Raw genomic sequence first — 14,627 nt, forward strand, 5'->3', positions numbered from 1 at the left:
GGCATGCCGCATCCTGTGTGAAAGGGCCTCATGCTTTTTTTGTTTTATTATTTTATTTTATTGCATTATTAATTATTTTTTTTTTTAAATATGTATCTGTGCATTAAAAATACCATCCCCACAATAAGAATGACGCTGAGTCAAATTAAGAAAAAGATGTGTTCGCTTGCAAAACGCTGCGCACAGGCTTGCAATACTTTTGGCTGTATTTGGGTGAAACAACAGTGCCAAAAGTGTAAGCGCGGAAAAATGGAAGTCAGAAGAATACAGATCATATTTATTTTGCCTTAGCATGAAGTTGCAGTTTCACAATACATGAATTACGCTTACAAAAATCAGTAAAAGGCTGCAAATCTTTTTTTTTTCGTACGCTTGAAACGCGATTTACACTTTTACAAATCTTTTCATACGTTGGATACATCATGGATTACATGCATTCACTTTGCTTCATGAATACAGCATTTACCGTATGCTCTCACATATTAAACCTCCCGGTCTAGCTGGTAATTAATCTCAGTCAATTAATGTTTTAATTTTGTTATATGATGCTTCAAAACTTAGTAGTTATTTGGTTCCAGCAGTCCATATAGCCTATATATTGCAAACATTTTGTTTTGTCAGATACATGGTCTTCAATTGAAAAAAGACACTTTTTGCTTGCATAGTAGTATAGTTATAGTAGTAGGGTCTACGCTAACCAGTCTGAACCCTAGCGTGTGGCACAATTTAGGTCCCTTAAATCGGACAAATGCAGACATTTTGACAATTTGAACAGTAAGCAATCATCACATAAGATAATTGCCTTCTGTACAGCATAATTAGTCTTGGGAGCAAAAGCTATTCAAGCTTATTAAGTGATTAAATGAACTCAGGTAAAGCTCAACTTGTTTCCTCAGAACTAAATAAATGAGCACATGTCTTTGAGTAGCAGACAAATTCTGGCAATTATTGGAGTTAAACCACGCTTTATTTGAAGCCATTAAATTACAGTGTGCGCAATACAATTAAACTCGCTGGCGAAACATCACCTTTCTGCTTGAATTCACAATGTTAATTAGCTAGTGCCTGGATTTTTAAAAATGAATTATTGTTCTGCTTTATCTAAGATGTGGATGAGTGAGTATTATGGGATGGTTTGCACAATATGAGGGGACTGGATTTGCTTCGAGAAAAACTGATACTGGAGTTTCTAATAAAACTGCACACGATATCCAACTGTTATACATGAAAATAGACTGGAAGTGAAGTGACTAGGTTCAAGAGGTCAACACCCTGCTGTTGTGAACATTTAAAATCCTAACTAAAAGTAAAATTAAAAACAAGATGAAAACTGCCATTGCTTGAAATAAACATTAATTGACTAAATAAAATGTAGATTTTTTTTTTATTTCATTTACATTTTAATTTAGTTTAACGTGATATACTAAAATAACTAGAGCTGAAATAAAAATGTATTTAAAAAAACTTTATATAAAAAATGTATTTAAAAAAACTTAATATATATATATATATATATATATATATATATATATAAAATGAACAAATTAGCAAAATTATATAATTTTTTAAAAATTATTTAAACTTTAAAATTGTTTTGAAAATGGAAATAAATAAGAAAATGATGAACAGTATTTCTATACTAAAATAACACTACTGAGATAACTTTTAAACTGGCAACTTCTGAAGGAAAAATTTCAATATAGAAAAAAAAATAATTACTGATTGTTCTCAGAGCAAAGTACTGATTGACAATACTGTATTATTCTGTTAGTGAAGAAAGACTTGACATGTCTTAATTTAAACATACATTATTCATAGGACAAAAGTATGGCATTTGTAGAGACCTGTGTGCAGAAGTGTGGCTGTATATCTGAGGTTGCGTGAGAGCGTGTGGGTTCATGTGCATCAGGGGTTCGCAGCAGGTCACCCGCTGTCAGGTCTGACCTTTTGAGCGGCCAGCTATCATCTATCGGGATCTTAACTTGCACTGTGGACTCAGACACCCACAAGAGAGCAGTCGCTGACATTAAAACTCAATTAGGGTCCCACGCACTAAATAATGCAGCAGGAAAGTGCATTACCCACACACAATGCCCACAGACTTACATCTCAATATGTCTAAAGCTTTCCCAAAGCCAGTGTATTTGCATATGTGTGAGTGAGTATATGAGCGTTTGTAAAGAAAAGACAGAGAATGTAGATACTGAGACACCAGTGAGCTCTCTCAATTAGATGATTGTCATTTAGCAACGAGTGAACACTCCGTCAGATCAGTTTACTCAGGAGAAATTAACCGAATCAACACACTCTCAGGCTCATGCTTTTGGCCTTGTAATCTTATATCATATGCATAATTACACTAGCATTAACACAAGTTTTAATTGATATCACCTAGATTAGGCTAAGCATGCATTGGGTTTGTATCAACTATTTGCAACTTTACACATACACATATTGATATACAGATATATTTTGGAAGATACACTACTGTAGGGTACGCTTGCAGGGCTGTGAAATTTGACTGTAAAAAGACTAAAATTTTAAAAAAATTAAAAAAATGAATGGAAATAGGTTTCTTATGCTCACCAAGGCTGTGATTGATCCAAAATGCAGTAAAAACAATAGCATATTATTTTATTACAATTTAAAATATCTGTTATCTATTTTAATGATGTGAGGGTAAACTTTGATGAATTTTACTCCAGTCTTACAGCAGACTTCAGTGTAACATGATCCTTCAGAAGTCATTCTAATATGCTGATTTGATGATCAGGTTGCATTTTAAAGTCGTGACGTATTGTCAAGTATGGTGACCCATACTCGAAATTGGTGCTCTGCGTTTAACCCATCCAAGTGCACACACACAGCAGTGAGTAGTGAACAAATGCACACACACACACACACACACACACACACCGTGAACACACACCCGGAGCAGTGGGCAGCCATGCTGCGGCGCCCGGGGAGCAATTGGGGGTTCGGTGCCTTGCTCAAGGGCACCTCAGTCGTGGTATTGAGGATGGAGAGAGCGCTGGACATTCACTCCCCCCACCTACAATCCCTGCCAGCTTCTTTCTTCTTACTTTTTCCTTGCCAAGATTCTTTGATGAATATCCTTTTGTTCAAAAGGACAGCATTTATACAGAATTTATTTTATATTTTATCAGTATTTATCTTGAGTGTGTGAGGTATATATATATATATATATATATATATATATATACCTCATACTATATATAACTCATTTCCAAATAATTCCACAAATCGTTCAAGTAATTTCTGAATCATCCAACACATCTAAAACCCAGTAAACGTTTACTTGTTGAATTTCACGACACTAAATAAAATGCTCTGCTGATTTTAATAACACTCAGTGTATTTTGCCTGATGGTTTGTCAGAGCTCTGCCTCCATTATAGCTTCTATTATTGTAACTTTCATTACAGATTAATGTAATATAACACATTCCAAGAATTAAACATCATTATGCTAAATGTTCTGGTGAAATAAACAGCAACCAATGAAACATCTAATAAATGCTAACTGCACTAGGTAACATTTTCTAATGACTACCAGTTGCAAATTAAATGTCTCATGTTTTTTAATTGCATTATATTATCATAAACTATTTTGGTAACACTTTATTTTAGGGTCTCTTTAGTTGCTTATTAGCATGTATATTACTAGAATATTAGCCATTTATTAGTAGTAATTAAGCACATATTAATGCCTTATTCTGCATGACCTTATTCTACATCCCTAATCCTACCCAATACTTAAACTTAACTACCACCTTACTAACTATTAATAAGCAGCAAATTAGGAATTTATTGAGGTAAAAGTCGTAGTTAATAGTGAATAAGTGTTCCCTATTCTAAAGTGTTACAAATATTTTATTATCAAACAGAAAATGAACATGCCAAATTAATATACCAAGTTATTGGTATATTGGCATACCTTTGGAAAAGTTTAACAAAATCTTGTGAATTTAACATCTCAGGTTGATCTTAGTGAATTAAAATGTCATGTAATTATCTGCTGGAATAAACAAACTACTGTATAAAATGTTAAACACCCTGGCAACTTTTCCATTTGGAGTTAAGCAGTAAGTGAAACAAAACACCCAACCAGATATCACAGCCATTCATGAATGGATTTAGTGCTTTATGAAGGTAAAAATGAATCTGAATGAAACTAACAATGAAATCTCACATTGCAATGTTTATATCACTTCAGAGTTCAACATATCAGAGTTCAACATTTCCCACTTTGGAGAAATGGAAAACATCTACTAAAATATCTCCTGGCATCTAACAGTGTGTAATCAAAAACAGCTCACTTCAGAATTTCATGAGGCCTGAATGCTGGCTGGTGTTTTCAAGTTGTCTCACAGACAAAAGTACAGTAACTTTTATTTTCCATTAGAAGGTGCTCATGCAAAAGAGTCATTTTGGATGGGGAAAAAAACATCTAGAGGCAGTGTTTAAATGGTGCTAAGGTGTTTGCATGCATGATTTGACAATAACACTCTGGCTAGTTTAGCAGACATCCACGTCTGTGGTGTTACCTGTCTTTTGCCAGCATTAGATGTTTGGTGTGGTAGTCCTGGGAATCGCATTAACCTGTTTTCAGTGACAGACAGAGCACAACATTTCACAGCAAATAGATTAGAGCTGCTATCCGTCTTTCGCACAAAGCGCTGCCCATGTACAGCTTCAAAATGTGTTAATCTGTCTTTGTTTGCTAAGCTGTCCCGTCGTGCACCACGCTCTATGCCAAAGAGTGTTCAGCTTACTTTAATACCCACACAGCCATGAAACAAATGATTGTGTTTTTTCTGGCATCAAGCTTTAGCTGATTTCAGTGGATAAACAATCCTATAGTTGAGGGCTTGTAGTAATTCCTTACACTTCAGACAAATGACGTCAGACTTCCTGACACAAAGAGTGATGTAACTCCAATGTGGTAATGAATTGTGAAAGATAAAAGACATTTAGGCTGATTTTTTTGTCAAGGATGGCAGAGCTGCCAAAACAATACAAATGAAGGGTAGTTTTCACTGAATAATGTTGAAAGGATAATCATTACAGTGCACTGACTTTTTTTCTCTTGCATTCCCATCATGTAACACTGATTGCTCGCTCTTTTTCTCTCCCTTTTCTCATATCTTTCATGCAATTAAATCACATGCAGTAAAATCCTTTTTGGAATGATAAAAGACAGTTCAGGAAACACATGGAAACGTTTTCCATGTCCTTTGTCTGAGTTAAGCTGTTTTAGATTCTAGTTTAGAACCTAATCAAACTTCAAGAACTGCTGTGGCCTCTTCTATCCTATGAGAGGTTCTCAAAGAGATAGTTTACCCAAAAATTACAATTCTGCAGTCTTCAGTCACTGGGTTTTGACTTTCTCTACAGACACAAAACATCTTTTATGTTCCACAGAAGAAATCAAGTCACACGTTTAAAATAAAAAAAGCATACGTAAATATTGGCAGAATGATCATTTTGGGTGAACTTTCCCTTTAAAATGAGGGTTTGTTGCAGTTGTGCACTGCTAGGCTTTATTTAGTCTAATCCTGTTATTGGCCCTTCTAGCATTTCACAAATAACTATTATAGTCTACTAGAAAATTTGGGCAGTGTAACTCAAGCGGTCTTGGAGTATTTGGGGAATGTGATTGGCTCAAGCACCTGCGGAGGGAGCTCACAGTGGAGCCTGTGCAGTGGATTATAGCGTTCCAAGAAATCTCCTGCTGATTGTGTGTTTGGAGTATGTTTGGACTTTAATAACTGAATAGGTGACTCATTTATCTGTGAAAAGAGCAAATCATCACAATTCCGTAGTTGCTGTGGTATGAAAGGAAGATAAAAAGCTTTTGCAAACAAAGAAACTCAAGTCAGCTTAAAAATGACTCATTTTACAACTGGACTGATTGAGTGTGTAAGTGAGATAAGAATGTGTGTGTGACGGGAAGGAGGAGAACGTGAACATGCACATGAAATAGCAGTTCAATCCAAGTGAGCTTTGGTGCCTGCTAAACTTTCCTCTGAAATGATAAGTTTAATAGCCGATACAGAGCTTGTACAAGATACAGTAAACGTTTATGGCTTATCGTGCGATTAAAAAAGCCATTTAGAACAAATGCATAGTTGTGTTCTTCTCATTACATTACGTATGTAAATAGAGGCTTGCAAATAACTGGAGGGACAAAACCCTGTTCAAGACAGCATATTGGACCTTCTTGCAACAGTGCTGTTTATACTAAATAATATCAAATATAGATAGTATCCAAACCGGATGAAACCATTTCCTGTAAGTATATTTTTTACAGACATTAATGTTTAACCAACAGTATTCTAACCTCATCACAAACCTAAGCTTGTACCTAATAACCTAGCTTTTGCAATTAACATGTGTGTGCATATTAATTTAATAACTTGCACATAAATTAATACTTTTATTTAGCAAGAATGTGTTAATTTTAACAAAAATGGCTGTAAAGACATTTATAATATTAATTATTTTTTTAATCAAAAGCTGTTCGTTTGAACTTTCTATTCAGCAGAGAGGGTGCTTCAAACAAAACACTACAGGACAATCTCACGCACTGAAAATGTGAGAAACTCTCAAGAGGTTGACTTCACATTGCTTTCATATGCAATTTTTAACTACCATATTCCTATTTACAATCATTCTGGTAGCACGTGAAGGCAGCATCAGTGAAAACAGGCAGAGACGATGTAGCTTTAGCAACATTAGCCTTACAGAGTGCCAAGAAGCTCTTTCAGAAAGGCAATATGGTAAACAAAATATGACATGTGATACTTACTTTGTCTGATGGAGCTGACGCTCACGCACAAAGCATTGGTATTGATCCCTCTTTTAGAATTAAATTTGTGAAAATCCAGTGTTGAACTGACCCTGGATAATGAGGCAGTCCGTTGACTGACTGGCACAAACATATAGGGGACTTTACCAATTGTTTCCAGGACACTTTGAAAATTAAACTTAACTACAGTGTCGTCAGTGGCTCAGATGGAGGGAGTCTGTAGAGACCCCTATGTTCGTTGGTGCATCCCAAAGCACAACACTTGTAATGCCTCTTTGGCGCTGACATTGTGTCAGCTACAGCAAGAAAACAGTAATGGTGGACTGCTGCTTCTCACTCAGGGCTGTGTCTATGCTAACAGGGCAGAGAGCATCACAAATGGGCGGGGATTTCTCCCTATGATGACATCAAAGTAGGGAGAAATCTGGTATGCCTTGTTCCGAGAGACTGTTTATGATTTATTGCCATTATAAAAAATGAGTGGGTGGATTTTTACCATTATAGGCTGGTTGTTTTCACTTACTGCGGCCACACAACTGTGTTCAAACACCGTATAAAAGTGATTTTTGCATAATAGGTCCCCTTTAAAATGATTTCTGGAGGATCATGTGACGCTAACAACTGGAGTAATGATGCTAAAAATTCAGCTTTGCCATCACAAGAATAAATTACATTTTAGAATATATTCAAATAGAAAACAGTTATTTTAAATTCATATTTCATAATATTTTTACCATACTGTACTGTACTGTTTGATCAATTAAATGCAGTCTTGGAGAGAATAACTGACTTCTTTAAAAATGTAAAAAATCCTAGCAACTACAAGCTTTTGGATGAGTGTGTAGACAAGAATTTCTTCAATGAACTATTCAAATTCTTGTTAGAATTATTGGTTTCTATGGCAGCACTTATAACAGAATATATATATTTTTTATTATACTGAAGTCATCTCTTTTTTAAGATTTATTTTGGGTGGTTTTTACCTTTATTATGATAGGACAGTACTCAAGACTGGAAGTGAAGTGGGTGAGAGAGACGGGGTGGGACTGGGAAAGGTCCGCAAGCCGGGACTAGAACTCGGGATGCCCGAAGCACAACTGCACTATATGTAACGCATTCAATTTAAAAAAGTGGCTACAGAACTGCCTTCAACAGTTTAGCTTTCATAAATTTCTCAGCTTTCCAACACGCTACTATGAGTTTAGAAAAGACTTTACCAGCAACATGTAATTACAGTAATTCTACAGCATACTGTAATAAATTCATGCCCTGCATAGTGCTAAACAGATGAGGTGTGTGTGTGTGTGTGTGTTTGAGGATGGGGTGCATTTGACTGAGGGAGCTCAGGGTCTGTTTGATCGCCAGCTGTTTCCAGTGGAGAAGGGAAGACCCTCACGCTGGCTCGCTGGAGCCCCTCAGAGTCTCTCTCTCTCCCATTCTCCCATATTCTACTACCTGCCTCACCTCAATCAATACCTACATCAAAGGGCCAGGAGGAGGTGGCCACATTCTTTGAAGTTGTTTGCACAGCGCTGGGTTTGCAGAGCTAATGGCGGGCTGAGAAGTCTCCTCCAACAACCCTGTTTGCACAGAGCTCCTCGTGTTTGCCAAAACACCTAGTGGATTCTAATGGAGAGCAGACTTCTCTTTTAGCTCTCTGTTTTTCTCTCCATCATTTTTTTTCCCCAAGAATCCATAAACCAATCAATGTGCCAACCTGATGTGTTCTGCGTATGCTGCATCCTGCCATCTCTAATGTTTATCCAGCATATTATTGGCAGAAGCTTGTTGGAAACACTGAAAAGTCATGCTGATTTTTTCAATAAGGACACAATAAAGACTGTCCATTTTTTCCCGCCAACTGCGGACGAATTGGATAATTATTGTAGTGGACTTAGAGAAAAGTGCTAGCACATAATGGTTTACTGCATATTATTCTTTCAGTTTTTCACATACTCTTGTAGAGATGGCAAGAAAACACTTTGACCTGGATGACTAACCGGTTATATCTCACAATTGGTTCATTCAGATAATAAATGTGATTCAGCAAACGATTCTGAAATAACAAGGTGAAAGGAAAGAATCACAATTTTTGTTATACAATCAGTTAAGATAAAGGCCATTAAATTCACTCTCTCCAGGAGATGGCAGTACCGTCTATCAGAGATGAGTCTCTTTCTCTCTCTCATACACACACCATCTACTGGTCTCAATCCCAGTATTAATCCTAGATAAAGTAGTTATAGCTTTATTAACACTAAGAAACATCTCAGCTAGTGCACACTATCCTGGCCAGTAGCTGATAAGAGACTACAGTGTTTGTGCAAATTTATGGCAGTTTCAATAAAGAACGATACCGGGCTGTATAGTTCCTTTTGTTAAGCATTGAGGCCATAAACTGTTATCAAGTCTGTGGAAAATCATATCCAAACACTTGCAAGGTTATTCCCCATCCCCCTTCAAGGCATTCATAATAGAAAGTGATAACTTAAGACTGTCTAGGTCATATGCACTAACATATCAGTTCCGATAGTAGCCATAAAGATATACAACTCAAAATGTCACAAAATCATTTTTGGAATCAGTTAAGATTCAAATGCTAGCGTCATACAGCAACACCTGCCCATTGTGACATCACTTCCTGTTCTTTTCAGCTCCAGGCAGGGCTGTTATTTCACTGTAGCTCTAATGCTCATCAAATAGTATTTTAAATGGCCAAACTCAATAGTGGCAGTGTTTGGCAGCAGAGTAAATATTGGCTGAGCATACAGACGGAGAAGAGTTGCTATGTGTGCTACTGTGTGTTAAGTGTACTCTCCTCGCAAACCCAGCAACAACAACAAAGAAGGGTATATCTAAAAAAGGGAAGGAGCTCAAATATTCTGCTTGCTTGCTTCATGATGTTATTCCTTGTTTGACAAAGAACAATGAAAGACATTCCCTCTTTTCCACAACTATCATTTGTGTGCATTGGTTATTGTTAGCTTTAGATTCCTGTCATTATCTTTGTTGTGTCAACATGTCTCAGCTCATGTTCAGGCAAACTTCAATAGAGATTCCTGGCTTTTCGGGTCTTTGGCTTTGTGCAGTAAGTGTGTTTTATTTATACACAAACATAATTGGAAAAGTCAATGCACAACTAAGGACATGTCATTGTGCGTCCTTACATTAACCTAAAATTCTAAGAATTGTCTTTTCGTTGTAACTGTTTGATTAGAAAGACAACAAGACCCATGAAGAAACTGAAAAAGAAAAATTGGACTAAACTAAACTTTGGTCTAGTCTGAGTAATGAAAAGAACGAATGTAAGAATAGATAGCAGTTGTGAAATGTTTGTGGAGATGTTAATCTCCTCTTGTCTTAGGCGTAAAAAACAAAGAGAAGACAGACAGTGTGTTTAACCCTTTGGTTAACTGACTCTTCAGTGACAATGTTTACCTAAGCCTCAACTGCAGCTGTTGTGAATTTGTTCAGACTTTTAGAAAAAGACGGATTGAGAGAGAGAGAGAAAGAGAGAGGGAGGGAATCGATGTATTTCAATCATAATGTGAAGGATGTTTGTGCTTAGCAAGCAGAGTTATGGCCGAGAGATTTTACCTTGCTGTGAACTGACAGCACATAAATAAATACACCAGTTCTCACTGCTGTGTGGTACACTGCAGCCTCAAAAAAGATTCATACAACTTTAATTCAATGGCATACTAAATTAGCAATTAAAAAAAAAAAATAATAAAATGTTTATTGAACATGTTGGAATTTGAAACCAAAGCCTGAACTACAGGCCTACAGAATTAAATTGTAATCCAGCTAAACCATTAGCCCTTTTTGCTATTGTGGAACACAAAAGATGTTTTATGGAATATCCAGAACAATATTTTCAATATGATAAAAGTGAATGAGGGCAAAATGCATAATAAAGTTATCATAAAAATGGTCCATATGACACTATATTCTCAGTCTTTTGAAGCAATACAGTAGTATTTTGTGAGGTACAGGGCATATTTTAAGCACTTATTCACTGAAGTTCAACATGAGTACTGATGTCCCATTCATAAATAAATCTTTCTTTTGAGTTAGATCAGTTGATTTGGTTCTAAAGAGAGAGAAAAAAATTATTTGAGTTCAATTCACTTACTCAAAAATTTGGTCACAGTGGTTTAAAAAGAATGTTGAGTCTATTTCGTCATACAAAGCAATTATGACTTCAAAAGACAGCACAGGAGCCATATGGATCACTTTTATGATCATTCAGTAGGGGTTTTCTATATTTTTTTTGTTTGTTTTTTTACATTTAATAGTCCCAGTCCCCAGATATCAGTGAAACATGAGGTTTGTGTGTGTGAGTGGCACCTTACAGAACAGCGAGCACAGTTCTAAAAGAAGCCTCTGTTTTTGTTGGCGTCATTCAGGATCGCTCTGCGTTTAAACACCAGCTATCCACATTTCCTCCTCCAATGAGCAGAGGAAGTCATGAAAATGTCAGTGGTTTTGCTTGATTAATGAAGACCCAACCAGATTTTTGACATGCCGTTGACAGCATCAGCGGCCTAGCGAAGATCTCTTCATCGGACCATATAATGATACTCTAGCTTCCATTGGCCTGTTTGTTTAATTCCATTCTTGATCGTTTTGACCAGTTCTGGCATTTTTCATGCCACCAAGCTCTAATAGTAACGCTGAAAGTCAGGTGAGAGGGAGCATGCCTGTCAGCTTGGTAAGAGTTGGCTAGCACTGATCAGTTCTGATGATGAAGCATAGGGGAATTGATATAATTTGAGGGGGAAATTGAAGCTCTGAGCGTGAAATTACCCCTCATTAATCATGGACGGCTTTTTAAGGAAGAAAATTGTAAATTAATTCCCATTCCCCCTAATAACTCTCAGCCCACAGACACAAACTGCCAAAGGAAACTGCTCTGTAAATTTTCCATGTTCTCTCTGGTCTTTTTAAAGTCTCTGGTTGTTTGAAAATTCAGTTATCATTTATTGCCCCTCATTTTGTTCAAAACCTGTATGGCTTACTTCCTTCTGCAGAACACAAAACGAGATATTTTGAAGAATGTTGGTAACCAAACAGTTTTGGTGACCATGCATTGACCCCCATTGAATGGGAGAAAAAACAGAGTTATATTTCTCAAAATAACTTTTGACAGGTTTGGAATGACATGAGGGTGGGGAAACGGTTGTGGGATTTTAGTTTTTGGCTCAACTATCTACCCAGTGTGTCTTTTGGGAATAACAGCAGCAGTTTTGCCCTAAGAGCTCATCTGGGCACATGCCAAAATGTTTGCAAATACACAGTATTTGCATGAATAGTCACACCTAGTTCATTGTTGAAAATAATTACATGAAACATTTCCCTGTTCATGTAATTATCAGGGGAAGAACAAAAAACATATTCGGTATAGGAACTTATATTTTTTGTAAGGGGAATTTGTTACTTCCCGATACATGCATTATGGGTAATAAAACCTGGTTCAGGTTTTCGTTTCATGTGTGCATTTGATAACACATATATACACTACTGTTCAAATGTTTAGGGTTTGTAATGTAATTTATATATTATTTATAACACATATACACACACACACACATTAATTTGAAAGAAATTAATACTTTTATTCAAAAAGAACGCATGTAATTGATAAAAAGTGACAGTAAAGTCTTTTACATTTTAAGAAAAAGAAATCTATTTCAAATAATTTTATAAAAAGTATTTTTTTTAAAGTATCATGGTTTGATAAGCACCAAATCAGCATACTAGAATAGTATAAATGAAGGATAATGAGACAGAGCATGTACATAAATGACAAAACAGTCATTGTAAATATATACACTCTTAAAAATAAAGGTTCCAAAAGGGGGTTTCCACAGCGATGCCAAAGAAGAACCAGTTTTGGTTCCCCAAAGAATCTTTCATTGAACCATCATTTAACCAACTTAAAAGAACCATTTTTCTTAGTGTGAAGAACATTTTAATAATCTAAAGAACCTTATGTGGAATGAAAAGGTTCCATGGATGGTAAAGGTTCTTTGTGGAACCATTGATGCCAATATATATATGTACACACACGTTATATACATGATATATATATATATATATACACACACTCCATATGGACACTGTGACCATTAATTATGTAACATTGACATGCAATGAAAGTTCTGTGCAAAGTAGTGCACTAGCAGCCTGACACCACACACAGGATGAGAGAGTGTGTGTGTTTAGTTAAAGCACGCTGCTGGCCCAGACCATGCATTAGTGATGAGACCGTAGGCCTCACAGACCTCACATCCCCTCAGCCAAACTGTCAATCAAAGCTCCCTGGCAGCCTGCAGGAATTACAGGAGCTACATATTCTACAACTATCTACTGCATCTGCAAAGCTATTACGAATATATATTGACCTTATTATGACAGCATACTAGTGTGTGTGTGTGTGTGTGTGAGAGAGAGCGAGAGAGAGAGAGAGCCCGAGGCAGTGAAGCATACTTTCTACAAATTAAAGAGCAACTCTCAGCATGTAATTCATGGAATGTTGCACAAGCAGAAAGGACAAAAAGGTGTGAGGCTGAAGAGAGAGAGAGAGAAAAGTAGTGCGATGAAACATTAATAACATTTGTGTGTGTTTTCAAATGTGGGTGTGGGAGTGTGGATGATTGGCATATTTCATCTATTCAATATCTGTCATCCTCATTTCATTTATATTCATTCATCCACTCATACAAGACAATTACCCTGACCTAAAAAAAACTTGCATTTAAAGAAATTATGAATTTTATATATATATATATATATATATATATATATATATATATATATGGGAAATCTCAAATTGGTCAAACTTTGTCCAACTTGGATCGAACAAACTTTAAACATTTTTTCTGAGATGTAGCAAATTTCTCTAGACAGTTTTGTCCCTGAACTATAGCTAAACAAACCCACACACACATACATGCACACACACACACACACAGATCACATCTTGCTCTCCAGATTGACACCTCAGCGGTTGTATTCTTTGTTAAGTTTCAAGGTGAACCTGAGACAGCAATGTGGTGATCATGTGTTCCAGAGCAAACGATAAGAAACACTGGAATGGAGGTAGGGGTGTGTGTGTGTGTATGTGTGTGTGTGTGTGTGTGCATGTTTATGTGGTTTATGAGGACACAAATGTGTATAATGACATGGGTATGACAGAGGTATTACAATATGAAGGTGGTTTATGAGGACACTGCCTATGTCCCCGTAATTCAAAAGGCTTAAAAAACATACTAAATAGTGTTTTTTTGAAAATCTAAAACTGCACAAAGTCTCCTGTGAGGGCTAGGTTTAGGTGTAGGGCAATAGCACACACAGTTTGTTCAGTATAAAAACCATTACGCCTATGGAGAGTCCCCATACCACAAATGTGTGTGTGTGTGTGAGAGAGAATATGTCTGTTAAGACAACTGAGCTGACACAACCTCAGGAGGTGGATCGTTTCACAGGGTAAGGGTGACAGTTTCTTGTTTCAGCCAAGTTAGATTGGTGTCACACTAAATTAAGTCTGGCAAAGTCCACATGCCACTAAATCAGTGCGTAGAATTCCTGAGTTGCCAAATGTCTTTTCAAGACCTCTTGAATGACATAATGTGATAAATGCTCCTATATCTGCTCCTATGAATTTAGCTGCTGGGAGAATAAATAGCAAAACATACATGTAATTTGACACCGTGTTAGTTGCCGTTTACAAGATTTACAAAGGATAAAACTTGATACACTTAAACTGCACTGTCGCGCTGCTCTTAAACTATT

This window comes from Barbus barbus (genome assembly GCF_936440315.1).
Source record: "Barbus barbus genome assembly, chromosome: 2".
Lineage (NCBI taxonomy): Eukaryota > Metazoa > Chordata > Actinopteri > Cypriniformes > Cyprinidae > Barbus > Barbus barbus.